Genomic DNA, 21,385 nt, shown 5'->3' with positions numbered 1-21,385 from the left:
GAAAAAGGAAAAAAAAAAAAAGTAGATTTATTGTATTTATTTCACTTTTAAATACTACAGCAGAGATGGGAATATTAATTTGGTAAAGTGAATGTAATGGTGATACATCAAAAAAAAATAATATTTTTTTGAATGAATAACTTTGAATACACCAGAATCACAAATTTGAGAGGAAAAGTAAATGAGTGCATAAATGCAGGTGGTTTTTTTTAAACGTTAGGTTTCTGAGAAAACTTTATATTTAAGCAAGCCTGTGCCCATTTCTTCTAATAAAAAAAATGACTGTCTTAAAGAATTAGATGTCTAAGCTGACCTAGTGTAAATAGTAGACAGCAGAAGATTGTGAATTTCTTGGGATTTCATCTGATTTATCCCAGCTGATGACTTGATGTCTGAAATGCTGGTGTAACAGCCAAGACTCAAATGCTGGCACTGCTTGTGCTGAGGCTTTGTACTGGCTGTTTAAGTCTTGGCTATACACTTCCACCCGACGAAGACCAGTTGTGGAGAGATTTTGAAGCTTCAGCCATGTTAGTGCACCAGTCAAATCCTGGGAGCTGTGTGGCTTATGAGGAAGAGGAGGAGGAGGAGGAGGATCCACTCCCACCCTACAGGAGGGTAGCATGCAGAGTACCACAGGAGGCGCCGCAGGTTGGTGCAGGTTGCTGGGCCAGGCCCAGAGGGCATGTGGAGTGGTGTCAGGTACACGTATGTGAAGGTGATGCGGCCTAGTCAAATCCCACCTATGCTGTGCAGTGCCAGTCACCATTGACAAGCACTAAAACTGGTTATTATTCCAACGAGTGTGTCTCAGACGTCTAACAGAAAGGTTAATTTTTTGCAATACCTGTAGTTACATCCTTTTTAGTAAGAAAATAGCCAATCATTTTTAGCAGCTAATCAAATCATCGTGATTCTTTTTTTTAATAGTAATTTTGGAATATCTCTTTGAGGTCGCATCTGGACCAGAAGAGCCTCTTCCAAATGTCAGGATTTCCTTTTAGGGAGAAAACACTTCTGGAATTGTGGCACAGATCTGAGTAAAGTTGTTAGAAACTTTATTTCCAGTCTAGGTCTGGAAATAATGCAAAGATATTTGGACTTTAGCCAATGCATTAACCCAAATCTCAGATTACTTTCTGGAGAGGAGACCTTGGATTACTCTAAATCTTCAGCTCAGGCATCTGCTGTTCTCTCGCTTCTCTGGTCTGTCTGTACCTCCTTCCAGCACCTCCTACAGGCTGATTAATGAAGCCCTGTTGCTGGCACTCATGAGATGTGTTGCGTGTAGCATCCTCCCAGCGGGAAGAAATGTTGCTTGTTGACGGTTGGCTGCACGTGAGGGAAAGCAGCTACCAATGGCTGAAACTGTGGATGTTTCCTGCAGATAAAAGCTGGATGGTGACTATTGGCAAAAGGACGAACAGACAAAAAAGCCCAGCAGGCTTTTGGATCCATAAAACACTTGCTCCCCAACTGTCACACTTGCAGCCTCAGCATCTGGCATTCTGTTGACTCATTTCACCTGAATCAACCAGCCGGCTTCTATCTGTTTGAGTTTTCAGCTTTAACACATAACATGAGATCCTTCCCCCACATACATCTGCACTGCAAAAAATTCATAGCTCTAATAAGAAAAAGAAACAGTTTTGCTTTCTCTATTTAATGAACCTAAGCATATGAATTCCTAGTTTTATGTGTTTGTTGGTGATTAGAGTTTACACTTGGGCAGATAGCAGAACATTTTTAGTATACTTAACTGCTTTAGTTAGTTTTTAAAATATTAAAAAGTATGAGTTTCTTAAACTATTCTTTGTGCTCTTGATGTCTTATATTTCTCAGAAATTATTATTTTGCACGTTTGCACTGACTAGTATCATAACTTTAGAAGATCTTTACAATGTTCTTTTTTAAGAAAGACTAGAATATAAAGAAACATAAAGAAAGAAAGAAATGTTTAGGAAGGAAACGTTTCTGGTCTTTTTTTAAAATTATTTCATTTTATACTTTTTTTTTAACTGGCTTGAATATTTTCAGAGTTGTTGATATTAGAGGTCATTCCCATGGCAATAAACATAAGGAAAGGAGGACTGGATGAAACTGCATGCATACATATGCTCAGTTACCCTGTCCTTTATTGATCCAAGGACATCAAGTACACGCTCCCTGTTGAGAACCGAGAAGATGCTGAGTCTGTCCTCAAATAATCTGTAAGGCAAAGTGGATTACTGTGCTCTTCATTTTACTGCCTGTGGTTGGCCAAAACTGCCTCATGATTCTCTGGGCAGCTCTGGGTCACAACTACCCCCGAGCACTCTGCATTGAAAGGCATTAAATATGGAGGAGAAAACACCTCCAAAGAGAGGGGGGAGAGGTGAAAGCGCACGTTAGTGGCTTGGGAAGTGCAGCTGTACAGGTTGAGGGAGAGGTTGGCTGGAGCTGCCCCAGAGCACAGCCCAACCCCTGCCAAGGGAGACAGGTAAAATTAGAGGAAGCCATCAGTGTTGGAGAACAGCAGGAGCTGATGGGGTTTGGGATTGTGTTTTGCTAAAAATACATGATGCATTTGACTGGATTAGAGTTGATAATGCTTCAAAGGAGAACTCTGCTGTAGAAGTGCATATGTGTTATGCATAAAGTAGCATATGCAGTTCAGATTTTCTTTCTCTGTAGCTAGAAGCTTTGGAGCTTATGTTTTAGTCCTGTATATTGACAAGTTAAGCTGAATGTTGACTAGATGCAGAGAGAGGAGGAGAAATGATTGGATTATATGAGAAATAAACATTCTTACATTTGCAGTTAGAGTCATACTTTGGGGATTTAGAACGAAATGGAAGAATCACTGTTCTGTGCCGCCTGTCTTTTCTTGAAAGCTAGGGCATCACATGTACGTGTGGGTATGCGTACCTACATACACTGTCATTCTCAAAGGGGTGAATTAGAGATGAACCACTTCCCGAAGGCATCTAGTTCTGTGTCTTTTCAAGTTCTTCGGCAACATGAAAAGTAATACCTAAATAGGATTGAATTAAACCAATAGTATTTCACACATGGCATGTTTAAGAATCTTATTTCATGTATATTATTTCCAAATCTGAATTGAAGTAAAAATGAAAGCCCAAAGTCATATTTTGTAAATGTTGACAGAAAGTCATTAGAAGGAAAGGAAAATTTGTGTCAGAATATTGTACAAAGAGATAAGAGTGCTTCTGGACAGAAATACAAAACAAAAAACAGTTTATCTGTCAAGGTCCAGCTACATTTTTTCATGCACAGATGTGTACAGTTTTTAAGTCGTCTTTCTCTCTCCTCTCTCTCTTTTCTGCCATCCAAAAGATTAGAAATAAAATCAATGAGGTCATTTCCACTGATGCATGGAACTTTCAAAGCATAACACCGAATGATAAAAGGCAGCCTGTCTGTTGCTGCAGTGCATGGACTGTCTGTAACCAAAAGAAGAGGGGAAGGTAACTGAGAAATGCATAATTTTGTGGCAAATGCTGTGAGAAATAGCATTTGTTAAAAACTTATTTTAATCACTCTGTATAGGTGATTTTTTAAAAAAAAATATTAATTTTTGAGACATAAGCACATTGAAATGTATAAAGGTTACAGAGTGGAATAGACTTGGCAGGATACTTAAAATTTTCACATTCTTTTTGAGACAATGTTCTCAACTGAAACATGTTTTCATCAGTTCCGCTGATCTTTTTCTTATTCTCTGCATTGTCTTATTTTCCTGATTTCCTCCTGGAGCTTGCACACATAAAATTACATGAAAGTACAGCAGTTCCATGTGCTCTTGTCCTTCAGAAAATCTCTCAGAGAACAGCCCAACACAAAGCTCCTACAATTCCTTCCAAAGCAATGGGGCTGAGGCACTCTCCCACCCCCAAAAGTGAGGACTCTGAGGTCTCTCAGTGACTGGGCGTAGGGAGATCTGAGCAAGAAACAAAGTAACAAAGAAGCAAGGGTGCACATTTGAATAAGTTGCCTCAAATTTGAAGTCTGTATAGTTTTGGAAGGAGCTTGCTCCTCAGACTAATCACCTGCCTCTCGGGGCAAGTGCAGTCCTGGTGCCTTTGCGGTGGAGCTGAGTGCTGCCTGTGCCCAGGTGCAGGCCTCATTGCATGCCCAGGGCCCTGCGGAGGGACAACGATGTGCATCTCTGCTGCTTGTGGGGCTGCTTGCCCTTGCCATCTGCCTGACAGCAGCATATGCTCCCCAGAGCAGCATGCGACACAGCAGGACCTACTGCCGCGCCACTGCTGACTGTTCACCTTCAGACATCTGTTACTTGTGAGCCAGGAATCGGGTAGCCTTGCTCGCACCATCTACAGCCTCAGCACACAACTGGTGTCCCTCGGAGCTGGTAGGAGAACTGAGGAAGTGTGATGATGTTCACTCCCAATTTGTGTATTGAGTCCAGATCAACAAATTGTGCATAGTTATCTCCCGTTCTCCCTTACATATGCCCTTCAACTGACAGAAAGAACAGAAAGAGGCAACTTTTTTTTTTTTTTTTTTTTTTTTTGAGTTCTTCTCTTCATAATGTTTTATTAAAAACGGGGGTAGAGGAGTTGCTGTTCTACCTATGATTTTTTTTTTCTTTTCCCCAGGACTTTTATCCTCTTTATTCAGGTAGTCTTCAGACTCGAGCAGCCACTTCTTTTTAATAACATGAAGCTTAGTTTTTCTTCCTTCCTCAACAATTATTAGAGTTATGTTTTCCAGTGTGAGCAGAGTCTGATGTAATTACAGGACTCATGGATTAGCATTTTGCATTTTGCCATATTCCCTATGCTTCTTATGCAGTCTTTCCTAGTCTTGAGTAAACATTGTGGGCTTGCGACCTGAATTAATGTGATACTCAAAGATGAGTTCATAATGATGGGTGGTCGGAAAGGACAAAGACAATGCATTTAAGACATCTCTCGGGTCAGCAATGCACATATACTAGATGAGAATATAACCAACTTTGTACATGAAGGTTTCAGCAGGGAGCAGCGATGGCATGTGTTTCCTCTTCAGGGGACTGAACATGGTGGGTTTGAGTGAGTGTTTCTTTGGAGATGCTGAGCCCAACCTCTCTCTGTAACATTTCTCAGGCTGGGCTCCTCAAACCAGTAGTTTCTAGAAAGCTAGGCCATGGGCTTATGAGAAGGAACCTGGAGAAGAACACCAGGGAGGAGTACTAATCATTGGTAAGGAAATGAGAGGTTTCAGGTGATGTTTCAAGGATGCTTCTGGGTAAGCATAGGAGGAGGACACCAGGGTAGTAGCCAGCAAGATAACTTTGGCCAAACGAGAAGGAGAAGTACAAAAGGGTAGATGAGCTGGGGTGAGAGAGAAGAAAAAGCAGAGAATGGTGCTGGTGCTCAAAGAGTCTCATTGAACTAAGAACAAGTTTTTTTTATATAAAAGTGCTGCAACACAACATCTGTCAACCTACAACAGGCCTAAAGGTTTTGGACACAGTGCTTGCAATCAAGAGCTGTTGTGCATGATGAGTGGTAAATGATTTGTGGTTCTGCTGATTCCCTGCTCTTTCAAGGAACATGGTTGAAAAAGTAATAGTCCAACAAGAAAACATATTTTTGTTGCTTTTCTATTATCCTTTTCTTTAGAAACACACAATATTATTTCATCAGTTACTTCTGTTTGTGATCTAGTGATACTGATAGATTTTGCAGGTCTGCTTTGCTACATGTAGCTGTAGTGTCAGATCATCCTAACTGTATTTTTCTTAAGTTAAAATCAGTGGGTTGCAATTAAAATTTTGTGCTGGTTAATATCAAACAAATCTGATTGATAATTGGTAGGTGGTGATGTCATCAGAAACTTAGGAACTGTAACATGGTTTTAACCATATATGTAATCTTAGCATAAAATCAGGCACTACCTTAAGTAACCATCTTGACCTAAATTGAAGGAGAAGAGGGTTTTAATCATATTTATTGGTGACAGCCAGGTTTGCTGCTTTAACTTTAGCCAGTGTTATTTTTCCATTATCAGTACAAAGTGAAAACTTTTAACATAACCATTGGAGGCATGGTTTTTATGGAGTCTCTTGTCACTTGAATTTCTTTAAAACAATCACCTACTCCCAAATGGTGAGAGTTTGAAACCTTCTGTTTAACTGGAAATGTCTGCATAGTATTTTAACAGCTTGTTAACCGGCCTGCAGACAGGTACTAATTACACCCCAATTTACAATACATCAGTTTAGCACTATTGATCTGTTTAAAAAAAAAAAAAAAGAAAAAGAAAAAAAGGAAAAAAAAAAAGTAAACTGAGCAAAATCCAGTCTTGTTGCTAAAGGAATGATGTATTGATTCTATCTGACAGTGCTTTGTCTACAGATCAATTTAGATGTGCAGGACAGACCACAAGAATGAGAAAGGGTCACCAAAGGTCAGTAAAAGAACAGGGTGTCCGAGATTATTGGAGACAATGAAATGAACATATCATAAAGTAGACCTGATTGGTGTTTGTAAAAGGAATCTACCAGTAACAGGTTTTATCACATGAGAGAGGAATAATATATTCTAATTTATAATTAGCTTCAGGTGCTATCCATTTAACAGTTATGGAGGTTTCAGTGTCTGTTCAGCTGTTGCTGACTGCAAAGAGCCTTACAAAACTGAAATAGCAAACTGCTTACAGTGCTACAAGGTTGTAAAAAATCACAGGTATGCTTCTGAAAGTTGTCAGTTTTTGTTCAACATAGTAGGCCATTTTAAAATTCAAGTATTCAGAAATTCTTAATCCTATAAAAACTACAGGCCCTTGCTTGGTTGTAATTGCTGGTTCTACAGTGCACAGAAATTGTAGTTTTATTACATTTCAGCTTTCCACATTTAAAAAATAATTAGGTGTGTGGTGGTTTAATTTGACAACAACACTTAAGTGTCTTGTACCACAGTGTGTTATTTATTCATATATTTCTTGTGCCTTGATGTCCTCTGAGACCAAGGGCTTTATATTTTAAATAAGGAGGACCACTACTATAATATGATTAATCCTTTGCAGCTTTCATGCCTTCTAAATCCTTCCTCATTCTGCTTTAGAAATCTAACTTTTACAATGAGAGGGATGCCTGCTCTACACAAGTATTATAATTTAGGGCTTAATCCCCAAAATTAATGTTTAATCTGCACTGCAGCCTTGTTTAAAGAGCTTCTGAATAGGTGTCATTCAAAAAAAAATTGCTTCCAGAGCTTTCTAATCCACGTTTTTACATCAATGCTATGATTTCCTTATGTTTTACCATATTTTGTAGCTGAGTGTCTAACACTGGGTGAGAAAAGGTTGAGGATACATGTTCTTCCCATATAATCACAGAGGAACAGTTTACCACACTGCTACTTTACCCTCCCCTCTAAGCAGTCAGATCTAGCACAGTTTAGAATTAAAGTTGAGTAGTCACTGGATCTCTTCAAAGCACGTATGCTGTTTTGGTTCACAGGAGCTTTGCAGTAAGGGAAACAATATCTGCACCTTTTATCTCAATCCCCCCTTTTTTGTCTTCTGGGACAAGATAGTTCTTATGGAAGATATGGTACTAGCATTTAGTACAATTGCTTTTAAGAATAAGATTGGTTATAGAATGAATTATTAACATTAGAATACCTTTAGGGACTTCAGGTCTTTAAGATGGTCAGATGTGATCTGTCAAGACAATGCAAAGGGAACGTTTAAGTTTTAAGGGAAAATGTTTCCTGGGATGGTGCTAGCAACAAACAGTGACAATCTATTTGAATTAGAAATGACTTAATGTAACTCACATATTGTGGCAAAAGTTGCTCTTCCTAGAATGTATCCTACCTCTGCCTTAGAGAAATAGGGATGGAACTAAAAGCTGAGTTTTCAAAGACGTGTCAGTTCTTATTTGTGGTTTTCAGCCTACTCATATTTAGAAAATCAGTTTTCATTCATTTAAAATCCTGCAGAAGTTTTAAAGAGAGAGGTAAAGACACTGAAATCACTTCTTTGCCAACGAACTGGTGGTCAATTTTGAAGTTCACTGCCTATGCAAAGTCAGGCAAAATGCCTATTCTTCATTTTATTGATGTACTCTATTTGTCTTTGGAATAAACAAGGAATTTCATTTTTTTTTTTGTATGATTAATCCTTTGCCATTTGTATGCACAGTGTTCATCACAATTTGTCCGAGCATATAAGGTAGACCAGAAATATCCATTCATCTCTTTTATGAACATTACCTTATTAACCATGTTGGAAGTATCCCAAATAATGCATTCATTTGAGGTACACGCTGTCTGAAATGATCATTTCAAAACCTGTCTCCCCAGGGGGTTGGATTTATACATACTGAGTTAAATGATTAATGAAACTATGGCACATTAAGTGTTCAGTATTTCAAGTTACTGCAAAGTGTTCATCAATGTTAAGATGATTTTGATTTAAAACATCACAGTCAAAATTTCTGTTTTCATTTGTAATTTCCTATTCCATTTTGTTGCAGTCATGAACCATGATATTAACTAAATTTCATCTTGCAAGGTGATGACCCTCCTAAAAATCACTGCCTTTCTTAGGATTTGATGGTTTTACTCATTTCACAGGAAGACTTGGATCTTTCAGGTTTGAATCCACTAATAGCAAGAACGAGTTGACTAAATAGCACAGTAGGGAGTGCATTTTTGAACATCCATTTTGTTTTAGGACTGAAGAAATCTAATCTGTCCTTTATAAAATAACAGAGATTTATTTAAAATACTAAGTGTATTTCTTCCTGTGAGATAAAAGCAATTATTCTGGAGTTATGGCCTTTCAAGAATCACATCACGTTTCCACAAGATAAAGAAGGAACAGTCACTGGGAATGTGCACTGAAGGTTGCTAGCAGATAAGTATGGGATGAACATGGTCTGGTGATGCTCTGATACCACATGGAGCCTACTGCCTCAGGACGCTGATATTCCTGCAGGGCTTGGGGACCTGTACTGAAGTGAAGGTTTCTGAGAGTTTTTGAGAACCCAACTTCAAAATACCAAATTGACCTAAACTTTTGTTGTTTTTAGAAGTTGGAACTTAAACAGCATAGGAACAGTTAATGCCAAATCATGTTCTGCTGAAACTGCGGGGGTAAATGCTGGTGAGCAAATTCCCAACCTCCCATTTTGTCTTGATGAAGTGTATTGGCTGATATTTGTTACCAAAAAAAAAAAAAAAAAAAAAAAAAGACCAATATTCTTTTGACATTTCTGTGGCTATTGGGCTATTGCACCCACACCCTCAGAGAATATTCTCAGGTGGTTTGGGTAGAAAAAGACATTCAGAAGCATGGCCTCCATACATTCATTACGTGTAAATAAAGAAGAATACCTTACACTATTTACAGCTAACTGAGAACTATTTACTTTAATAATGACAAATTAGTCAAATCTTGTAAATCATTAACAAGCAATTAACATTGTTTCTAGAGTTTCAGCAGTATGGGCTATTCTTGCCACTGGAAATGCCAAGGGACTTTATCCACCTCCCGAAGCAGCTGATGGTTAGACAGCAGCATGTGATGTAGGGCTTTGATATGGCAAAGGTGTCTTGGGAGAGTGAGGCACAAACTGGCCTTTTCACCTGCTGCCAAGATCCTCTGTAGCTGTCGGTGCTTTCTCTCTCAGATGAGGTATGTTGGTACGTAGAAAGCCACGCAGCTTTAATGGAGGCAGTATATGATTAGTGCAAGGTATTTGGTGTGGTGTATTCCCAGACGGGGAGAACAGCTCTACTTTGTACTTCATTTTGCACCAGTTAAAATGCATCTGTGGCAGACATGCAACTAATGTAGCATGAACTGGACTGTATTATATCTTTCATTAGAAAAAAATGTAGCATCATTAAATAATAATTTGAAGTAGGATACCAAAAAGACACTCCAACATCTCCTTTAGTTTCAATGAGTTTAAAAAGTGATAGTCAACAGTGTAAAAGATTCAGACATTTGTATAGATGTGTAAGTATGGATTTACTTGCTTACTTCTAGACTTCTATTCTCTAAACCCTGGGTTTATATAAATCAAAAACTAGGCCATATTTTTCAGGAAGTTACCTTCAAAAAAAGCTACCTCTCCAAGTGAATTACTGAGTCATGAGTAAAATGAATGTTTGATGTAACATTCATTTGTTTAAAGTTGTAGTCACTTTTCTTTTTTCATTTTTAAAAGTAAAACTCTTTAAGAATAGCAGCACATATAGGTGAATCTTTTTCAAATCATGCTTTCCAAGATAAAATTGAAATGGTTCTATTTTCTGGAAACCAAAAGGCAGCTAAGCTTATGTCTACATGGAAAGTTCCTATACACTGTGACTTGTATTAAAATGTTTGTTTTGCTACATTTTTTTTAATTAGGTTGCCCTTCCTATGAGAGAATCCCACTACACTGTTAAGCAAATGTTATCAATCTTTGCGTAATTTTTAACTTCTGCCACAGTCTTGGGATTAAAATCCCTACAATGCAAATTAAATTAGGAATGCCTCTCCACGGAGGAGATACATAACCTTTCCTGAGTGTTAGTGAGGCAAACATGCAACATTGTCCTCTGCTTTATTTTATCAGGGTAGTCTAATCCAGCCCAGGTCTATGGAGTCAAGCCTCTATTGTGCTGAACAACCACCTCAGAACAATTTCTCTAAAGAAAATAAATGGGTTTCTTGTCAAGGCCATTGTAACAGAAGAGCTGGGGGCATTGATACTGAAGGGGTCATTTTTTTCCTGTTGTACACTAATTTGAGGGTGACATGTTGTAAATGCTGCAGTTTCATAAGTTGCATGAGACATCACTTTGTCTTTTCCCTTCCAGATATTTTCTAAATGTGTCATCATCAGTCATGTATAAAGCATATAATCTTTTATCATCACTATGCACATTCTGACACTGTGGTGATTTAGTCTTAATACCATCCCTATTACTCTGTAAATGAAAATCCCATATTGTATTAGACACATGGTATCTTGTTTTCCTGCCTAATCATTTTCAGCTTCTCTTCCCCATCATCTAGCACCACTTCTTTCTGTATGCTAAGGCTTGTTAGTAAGCTGTTTCACAGAGTAATTTAAGATGTTGATTTAACTGAAATTATGTCAGTGAATGTATTAAGGGGGAAAAATTAAAAAAAAAAAAAAAGAGGTAGACCAGTGGTCTTCCCATAGAGCTGTGACTGGTAACAATTCTCTAGAGAAGTCACTGAAAACGAGTGATGGAATTGGACAGCTTTTATAGAGCCAAATCCTCAGGGTGTTACTCAGGCAAACTAACTATTGAAATATCAGGCCTCAAGGCTGAAGTCTTCTGTGTGTATGTAACTTTATGCACCGTGAGTATTGCTATTGACTTCAGTGGGATTACTGACAATGAGTATAGTTAAACATGTGCATAAATCTTTGGGGCATACAGGTCTTTAGAGTTTTCCCTGTTTATGAATGAGAAATTCAAGGTTTATTTTGTAGAAGCTGAAGAAAAAGAAGCTTGATCATCCTCTTTGAGAGTCCTGGACAAAGCAGGAACATAGTGATTTCTGTTTCCGTTTTCAGCAATTTTTCAAATAGTGAAAAGAATATTTATTTTGCAAATGTAACTGTGACAGTTAATATATAATTTTAGCCTTCAAATGAAATATAGGTTGTTCTTAGTAGCATTAACCTACATTTCAGAAGATTAAAAAAAAAAAGCCATGTAGTTATTGAATTTGGCTTTAAAATTGTACGTGTTCACATAGGTCTATATTCACACATGCACACACACACACATTTATATAATTTCCTTGGAGAGATGGAAGGTTTCTTAATGTATCGATTTTTAGTTTTTCCCACATTTACTAAATGAACTAAGTAAACAGAAGTAGAATATCATTTACTGATTACTGTGTGTTGTTTTAAAACTTTGGATGAAATAAGGTCAGTGTACAGCCATTTTTAGGCAGAAGAGTTTTTTTGAGAATGCAAATATGAATTGCCATAGAAGTTATTTTGACTAAATACTAAAGGTGACTTTTAACTGAAAAACTATAAAGTACTTTGCTTCAATACTAAAGATAGCTTTTAATTGAAAAGTGTAAGTGAACTTACAAAGCAAGGTTAACACTCACTGCTATAATTTTATACGCGTACTTTGGCAGTCACAGTGGCTTTGATTCAACCTTGACTTCCTACAAGATCATAAAAAGGCACAGAATAATTTGTTATAAAAGAAATGAGGAATAGAGTACAAATATGAGTCGCATAACAAATTCTGAAGATGAAATGGTAGTGTAGCAATTTATGCCAGCGCAATAATTCTCAGAAAACGTAACAAAGAATAGTCTACCATTCTGCCCTCCTCTTCCCAACTGCAGCTCTGTAATGGTATTTAGACCTTTATAGCTAGATTAAAAACATGTTTAAGGAAACAAAGTGTCCTGTACCCTTCTACAGGGTGTTGAATTCCTAGTCACACTAAATGTGTTGAATTGAGCTCTTTTCCCAAGCACCAAGTGATAAGACAATGGGAAATGGCCTAAAGTTGTGCCAGGGAAGGTTTAGGTTGGATGTGAGGAGAAATTTCATTACTGAAAAGGCCGTGTGGCATTGGAATAGGCTGCCCAGGGAAGAAGTTGAGTCAGCATTCCTGGAGGTCTTCATGAAATGTGTAGATTTGGAACTTGGTTTAGTGGGGTACTAGGTTAAAGGTTAGACTAGATGATCTTAGAGGTCTTTTCCAACCTGAATGATTCTATGCATACCAATGCCTGCTTCTTGTCAGTGGCACTGGTAAGAAGTTGGGACTTTCATCTTCACCTTCAGAGAAGCCCCACTGAACTTGCCTTCTGTTAAATCTTGCACGCTAAACAGCTTCCATCTGGTTGCCTGCATCCAGTCCTGCTGCTTTGTGCCTGCATGCAGCTACTGAAGTACTGGGAAGCCTTTAGTGAGTGGGACTGAGAGAGAGCTCCTGTGAACATGGCAGAAGGTACTGCTCAAATTAATGACTGACCAATTCTGCAGTCCGAAATAGGTAACATCTGCACAATCAGGACACTTTTTGAATAAAAAAAAATTAAGGATATCACCCAAAGAGTCTAGCATCTCCATAAGTTGTAGAGTGACTGTGTGGAACAAAGTTACCAGATCTTACCCAAACCCAAAGGCATTGTCTTGCTTGATGGCATGATTCATCAAGTTAGTAAAATTAACTTGGTGTTAAACAGAATTGAAGGATCTTCATTTGAACTGAAAGATGCCATAGCCTTTCTTTCTGAAGGACCAGTAAGAGATCACTGAATTATTTGCTAATTGAAAGAAAAAATTGTATTGATTTTTGTGTGTGTGTGTCCCTGATGAATGTTAATAATATCATACTTAGGTCACTAACTACTTTGCAGTACCATTTAGTGCTAAGAAATCACTTAGGGAGATAAAAATAATTTTTTTTTTTTAAAAAAAAAAAAAGGAAAAAAAAGTGGGTGTTAAAGCCAAAAAAGAAAAAAAATATTAGGTGGTGACACACACCTGGCAAGCGGCATGTTTCCAGGGCTTGTGCTTTCTCTACTAAGGAGTTGTCAGGGAGGAAGCCATATATACTGTCTGACAGTAATAACCTACAGGGAAGCCAAATTCACCCCTTGCCTGTACTGCGTGTGCTCATATTATTTTTATGACTTTTATTCTTAAATCTTGTGAAAAGTTTTGGTTATGGCCTAGGAATTTAACTGCATTTCACATTTATTGGGGAAAAAATTGCAAAAAGTTCTCTTAAGAATACATGCTGTATGCAAAATATAATGTGGTTCCATAACAGTGGGATATATTATTTATGAATACACTTGGGAATTTGGCCCTAATATGTCATTTTAGTTTCCACTTTTAAAAAGCTTTAATTTGGGGGTTATTTGCAGTAAAGGCTTCCATTTGTAGAATGGAAGCTTTTTTCTCTGTGGTTTTGTATCAAAAGTCATATACATGTTTATATGCATATGTGAGTTTTAGTTGTTGTTTGTCTGTTTCACTTTGGAAACAGAAGTGGTTGTTGGTAACAAATTAATCTCTGGGACAGAGTTGTGATGATTGTAAAGTTGTGGCAGATTCACTCTTGTAATCTGAGTGATATTGCAACAAAGAAGTGCTTTCAGAAAATAATACATGAGCAGCACTGTGCTGGTAAACAACAGTGACTCGTTAATTTTGAGGAAATTTAGAAGGATATAAACAGGGAAAAGAATGGAGACAGATCCTGCTGGATGACTGCAGCAGACTTTTTATACAGGGAAAAAATCGATTCCCATATGTCCCAAAATAGACATTAAAACCAATGTACCTCTTCTTTGACATCTGTTAGAACAGAATGAGTCCATTTGAAATCCCCCAAACACTCTCATAGTGACAAAGTGTAGTAAATGAACCAAAATGGTTTGGGGAAATGAGAATGTGTAAACAAGCCAGTCAGATGTCATTTACTTTCTTGGATCACTTTGGTATTTTTTTCAAGTCTGGCTATATTAAGTATTGTGCACAAAGCTGTATTTACTGCACTGACCATAGATTTTCCACTGTAAAGGACAAGCCTTTTAAATCATGGCTGTTTTGCAGCTCTTTCTCTTAGCTTATTTGATTTGTAATAGGCAGAGCACCCATTTAACGAAAACAATACGTAAGGTTCTTTACTGTTGTCACTAGTGACCAGGCTATTAGTGGGGTCATTTCAATGTATGCTTTAAAAATATTTGTTGTTCTCTGTTAGCACACCAGGTCACTGCCTGTACGTCAAGAACCCGTCATATGTTTTGTTTAGTTTTTTATTTTTGCTTTCGATGCTTGGTAATGACTTCTGTATCTTTTCTTTTTTTTTTTTTTCCTTTTTCTTTCACCTATTTCACTGCAGTGTAGTTGAAGGTGCCAGAAAAATTCCAAATAAGATATTGTTTGGTAGTACTAGCTATTTGCAATAATTGAGGACCTTCCTTCATTCCTTCATATTTCGTGCATTTATTTCTTATGCGATAGTGCTCCTATCTGTTTTGAGAGAGTTCTGGGGATACAGATTTATTCAGTGGTAGATCTACTTTTGTCTCTTTACAGCACATTCTTGCCCATATTGTGGTTTATATTTTGGAGGACATTGGCCAGAAAATAAGTCAGGTTTCATGACATTTACAAAACTAGTTTATATCTAAAATGATTAAAACTACCATTCAGCAGAACCTGTGGCTGGCCTGTTGTTCAGTCTCACTAGCTCAGAGCAGAGTTCAAAGGTCAAACAGTAGTCTAATCCTAATTTAAGTGAAGAAAAGTGATGCACCAAATTATTTGAACGTTTCATTCCTAATCCCTTCCTTGTCATAGATTAACACAACATAAACTAGAGTGCATTACAGGGGGATACGACCAGTATTCATACACACAATTCTGCCCCATGTATGTTGTTTTTAAGGAAGGTTTCTTTATATTGGTGATTTCGGGTCAGATATCAATGTTTTAAGCATATTTTGAGCTTTTATGATAGTACATCATTTTTTAAATGCACAGATACTTCTGGGAAGCTCTAGATGTGCTTTTTCATTTCTTCTAGAGGGAGAGCTGGTGCTTTTTTTAACAATAGGATGTAGGAAACATCATCCAAATCCAGTTCTGTCTGATATAATTTCCCTCTGCATTATCCACATCTAGCAACAGCTACTTTTGTTTCCTCTAGTGTCGTTAGGAATGAATTGTATGAGTATTCAAACTTTACAAATTAAAAAACAAGCAAACAAACCCACAGAAGCAATATCTTATATTTAAAAATTGTTATGTTTCCATTCAACTAAATTTTTTCCCACCATTCACGTTTAAAGCTTTTTTTAGTCTAACCTGTAACCCAGAAGAGTCCAAGATCAGAAACAAAGGCTGTAACAGTAAAGGATAAAATTGGCACACAGATTCCTCAGTAAGGAATGTTTCAGGCACATCTTTTCTTACACATTCTGAACTTCAAGTTTAACTTAGGGTTGGATAGAACCATGATCATGTTAAGTTGCATTTTACTCTGGTTATTTCTGTTGAAGTCATGGTACTGCTTGCAAGGAAATTGTCCCTGAACGTGCTTGAAATCTGTGGGTTCTGACTGTTTTATACATTTGAAGTATGGAGAGGAAGCTGGAGGAATCAGCAGAATGAGAAGGTGGGCTCAGGCTCTAGGGATGGATCTGCCGCTCACGTGCTGCATGACCCTCCTCAGGTGAAGTAAGCCTACCTTTCCTATAGAGAAAATTACCTTCTGGCAACGGTAAGTGAACTCAGAGAAGAGATGTGAAAAGTTCTAAATGTTTGAACTTCACCCCGGAAGGGACACTGACAATGGTAATGATATCGGCATTAATGTAACTTGGTAATTGTATTAGCTGGTAGCAATCGTAACCAGTTACACTAATCCCTATCAAAAAAAAATAGACTGCATTTTCATGCGATCAGTTTACTTTGGAATATTTCTTACGGGTAAATGGAAAAATCTAATAGGAAACATTGAATCCTATGAGTGATTTCCTTTGCACAGAACTATACTAATTTTCACAGGAGCTAAGTGAACAGAATACTGTTCAGATAGTCTTCTGTGGTTTCAGAAGAAATATAACAATTTAGCATTCTGACCATATTAAAAATTGTGAAACTTGGTAACTGTGGGGTTTAAAATAGTTCCAAATGTAATTATTGGCCTTTTGTTTTTGTTTGTTTCTGGTTTTGTTTTGTTTTGGTTTGTTTTTGTTTTTAATGATACACAAAAGCACAACATTTTTGTCAAAAGAATACTTGATTCTAAAGCAGGGGACACTGGGGAACTGAGAGATAACATCCTGATGAAATCAAACCCTTATGAGCGTTGTAATATTCAATGAGCACTGAGGACAGTGACAGATTTTATGCCCTTACTAATACATGTTTTAGAAGGACAAGATTCATAAGGAATATGCATACATGGTAATTACTAAAATACATAGTATAATAAAAATAGAATAGGAAGTTTGTCTTAGTAGGCTCAGGGTATCATTTGTAAATGGATTTATAAATGGTATTTTTACTGTCCAGTTGGGAATTGCACTTTTTACAATTTAGGTTTGGAATGGGATAGTGGGTATTTTAACCGTCTGGCAAAGGTATATTGAAAATCATAATATATATATATATGTATATATATATATATAAAAATATATATATATATATATATATATAAACTTCTCTTTAATGGTAGGACTGTATCTTTCATTAAAATTCTGATTTAATCACATATCTATCACAGCTAAGTGAGAAGCCCAGGAAAACTAACTTGCTTGTAGGTACTGACTCCAACCGCTGTATAATTATTTGTTGTATTAGATTTCAAATTTACACCATACGATTCCAACTGTCTACTACAGCATCTGTGTGCTTAGCTTGTAACATTTCAATTACTTTATATAAAGTTATTGCTGTGGGGAAAAACAGTGCATATTTGCAGTCTGTTGACTATCTAGACTCAGGCAAGAAAAGTAAGATTTGTAATCTTACTTTTTTCCTTACAAGATTTTGTAAGAAAAGTAAGATCTAGTAATTTAGACATCTCTTTTGGTATAAAAAGCATGCATTCAGGTTCCTTGACAGAATGGCAACAGTAAGTTGAATTAAAGATGCTTTGTTTTGCTTTCTTTGATGTCTTCACTCTTGTATTGAACATGATTTTAAGAGAATGGGATTGAGACCCACATTCTGGATCAATAAATCTATTCTCCTGCTATTCTGGACATGACATTATATCATTTCTTTCACAAAGTTATTGAGCGGGCTTCATCTGAAAATCTGTTTTATTCCTCCACTATGCTTGTTAGAAAGTCATTTCAGGATCTGATGGCTCTAGTAGTTAGGGGCTTTCTAGCACAAACTTATTTGTGACCAACCTATGACTTTTTCGATAATACTGGTCCTAGTTTAAGTAATTTTTTTCATCCCTATTTGTTTTTATAAGCACAGTCATAGGTTTTGTGTTATAACAAACTCAGCATTCCAAATTGTCTTAAAGAAGGCCACCTCATATTACAAACAGCTATCATTATTTTAAATCCCAGAGACAAGTGCCCATGAACTTCACATGGTCAATACATTTATGAAGAATTTTTTAAAGAAACATGGGATATTCCTGTTCCTTTTCACTGACAGAAAGCCATGATGCAGAGCACAGCATTGCTGCAAGGGGCTGTGCAGAGCTCAGCTGGAATCTGATTCTGTTCCTGGAAAACTTCCATTAGCATCAGCGTGGCAGTACCAAGCCTCATGTTATTAGATAAGCCTGTAATGATAAGAGAAGCCAATATTTTGGCTAGGTACTGTGGCTCATGCAGTGATAGGAGCAGGGGTGGCAACAAATACATGCCTAGTGTGGTGGCTCTGCATTTAATGCAGAAGGGACAAACTCATAGAAACAGGTGGTGATGTATACATTTTGTACATTTATAGCTGTTACAGAGGGTCAGAAAGCTGTTAGAGGAGAAAATGGAGAGAAGTACCATGAGATTGAGACATACAAAAGACTTAAGTGCCACTCAATTGCCTTAAGGCATCCCCATTAAACATAATTACCATACTTACTAAGCACCAATCATAGCTATTAAGTATCATCGGGTTTAAATTAGTTCCCTGGGAGACATCCCGTTTAAGCGGATTTCCCAGTTAAGCACAGGAAACTTTTTTTTTAACAGTCCTCTCCTCTCCTCTCCTCTCCTCTCCTCTCCTCTCCTCTCCTCTCCTCTCCTCTCCTCTCCTCTCCTCTCCTCTCCTCTCCTCTCCTCTCCTCTCCTCTCCTCTCCTCTCCTCTCCTCTCCTCTCCTCTCCTCTCCTCTCCTCTCCTCTCCTCTCCTCTCCTCGGCAGCTCCATAACTATCCGAACAAAAGGATTCCTGATGTGTTTGTTAGGTACTAGGTACTAAGGCAAAAGAAATATACAGATGGTAACAAATACATGCCTAGTATGATTGGTTTATGCTTCCAAAGGAAATATCACAAGAATTGATTCCTCAGGGCACTGTTGAGTTAGTCTCATTTTAAACGCTGTGTCATGTCAGTATCTACCAAGAGTACTTATTTCTCTGGAGTGTCTGTGGATTATTACCATATATATTTTCCTGTGAGTTTGTCAGGCACTGTTATTCTATTTTTGTCTGTTCTCAAGTCAGTGCTTCCAACAGAGAATCAGAGAAAAACTGAGGCTGGAAGAGACCTTCTGAGCCCTCTAGTCCAGCTCCTGCTCAAAGCAGCCCTAAGGAGGTCAAGTTGCTCAGGGATGTGTCCAGCTGAATCTCAACTCCTCCAAGGATGGAGATCGCACAGCGCAGCTTGTGCTTCACCACCCTCATCAGCAGAATATTTTCCATACAGTTTATTGTAACTTCCCACCTTCCACCTTGTGCTCGTTGCCTTTTGTTGTATTGCCTCCAAGAAGAGTCTGGCTTTGTCTTCTCTGCATCCTCTGGTCAGACAGCTGTGGCCAGCAACAAGGCCTCTCCTGAGCCTTCTCTTAACTTCTCCAGGCTGCAGCAGCCCAGCTCCCTCAGCCTCTCCTGATACCTGTCATGTCTGGCACTTCACCATTTTAGTGGCCTTCACTGGACTTGCTCCTGTACCTCCATGTCCATGCCCTGGCAGTGCCAAGCAGCGGGGAGGCTTCACTCCCCTGACATGCTGCCCCATGCTCTTGCTGATGCTGCACAGGATGTGGCTGCCACGCCTGGCACTGCAGTGCAAGGCTGCTCTCTCGGCTGCCACCACTGAATCTGGGCATGTGCATTAAGCTCACAGCACAGGGCTGAAAGGAAAAGAGGTTTGTTCATTTTGATGCTGATTAAATGGCTACCCTATGCTGATATTTTATGAATGCGTTTAGATGCAAGAGGCACAACATCACCTGCTGATGATCAGTGTCAGCTATTACAGTAACTGAACCTTTGCCTTCCGTGGTCAGGATGAGGATGATTCTTAGACCATATCCTTTTAATTCTAGGAAGTGAAGGAATATATTCTCCACTTAGTATCATTTAGCATCAGGGCAGTGTTTCTGATAATCTAAGATCAAGCAACCATATATGAAATAAATTATTACAGTTGGGAGACCAGGAGAAGTTTTCCTTCTCGTAAACTGCAAATATTTTAACAAAGCAAACTTAGCAATGTACCTTGAAATTGAAAATAACAGAAGCAGAAAAACCGTGGATGCTTCTTGTCCCTTGTTGTCTGATGTATGCTCTGATTTTCATAAAATTAATTTATTTTTTTTTTTCCTTTCTTATGCAAAGACTATTACAGATGCTCTATCTTGTTTCTCTTCTGGTCAGCATGTTCTGAAACCATTAAGATCTCACTTTCTTGGATCTGCTGTTACTATAGATGTTTTTTTTTCCAATTGAAGAAAATGGCACTGTTTTCAATATTTTTATTACACTTTCTGATGGTTTGGGGAGGTTCTTCAACATCATGCTGGAAAGACTGATTTTCAATGATAGCTGCTACACTGATAGATCCTGTGTCTTAGAGCAACACAAAATGTGGAGAGGCTTGTCTGCTAGAGTGTTATTTATTGTCTAGCTAGCAGTTTGCTGCAATTCTAGATTTCCCTTTTCAGCTCTTTGTGGATCCGCAACAGATAGTTTTAACAGCAAATCTCAAAGGAGTTCTTTAAATTAAAGAGCTTATCTTCAGTGGAAACTATTTTATATGCCATTTTTTTGCCCCTATAGTAATGAAAATGAAGCAAAACCAGTATCTTTTTTATGCCTGCTATACTGCATATGTTGCTGATTTAGATATGCATGGAACCCTTATCTGTTTAGTACATTCATTACTTTCCTAAATATTAGGTGGAAGTTGACTAGTATGACTCATTAAAGTTATTAGAAGATAACTACTTTCTAATTATGATGTGATTATAGTTTCTGAATGATTCACCATATATATGTGCCAGCACTCCTAGTTTAAATTCAGGAATGGATTTCAGGTGCAAACTACAATGAGGATATTAAGGTGAGAGTTGAGAAAATGAGTTTCAGAACTTGGAAGTAGACAACCTTTCTGAAATGCTGCCGTGCCCTGGAATAGCTGAGGTATGTCCTGTCAGGCCTCTGCAGCATCTTCTGGCAACCAGTGTTGTCCTTAGAACAGAATGCAAGATACCATAGCTACTGGAATATTGTTAGTGGAACAATATGGGGACAGTAGTCCTTAACTCAAGGCTTAAAAGTTAAATTAAAGAGTAACCAGAAGATAAAAGAAAGCCCAGTGAAGCATGTGTAAATGACAGGCAGTCATGAGGTCTCTATAGGAAAGCCCTGCCTCTCAAATCAACTACTGAGTGGCATGACAAAATTTAAAAAACATTTTATGATAGGCTTT

The 21,385-nt window shown here is 37.8% G+C and overlaps 1 protein-coding gene and 1 long non-coding RNA gene across 15 annotated transcripts in view; one reads left to right on the top strand and one right to left on the bottom strand.

Annotated features, from left to right (window-relative positions):
* ROBO2 (roundabout guidance receptor 2) overlaps positions 1 to 21,385 on the top strand; it is a 467,458-nt gene that overhangs the window by 266,886 nt on the left and 179,187 nt on the right. The window lies entirely within an intron of this gene.
* LOC139999094 (uncharacterized) lies at positions 1,146 to 21,149 on the bottom strand. The gene is made up of 4 exons (XR_011804145.1): positions 21,061 to 21,149; positions 12,112 to 12,171; positions 7,633 to 7,671; positions 1,146 to 1,381 (listed from the first exon to the last, which is right to left on the bottom strand). It is a non-coding gene; the product is annotated as an uncharacterized lncRNA (long non-coding RNA).

The sequence above is a fragment of the Anas platyrhynchos genome, chromosome 1 (assembly GCF_047663525.1).
Source record: "Anas platyrhynchos isolate ZD024472 breed Pekin duck chromosome 1, IASCAAS_PekinDuck_T2T, whole genome shotgun sequence".
NCBI classification, from domain to species: Eukaryota; Metazoa; Chordata; class Aves; order Anseriformes; family Anatidae; genus Anas; species Anas platyrhynchos.
This window is presented reverse-complemented; position numbering and strand designations above follow the sequence as displayed.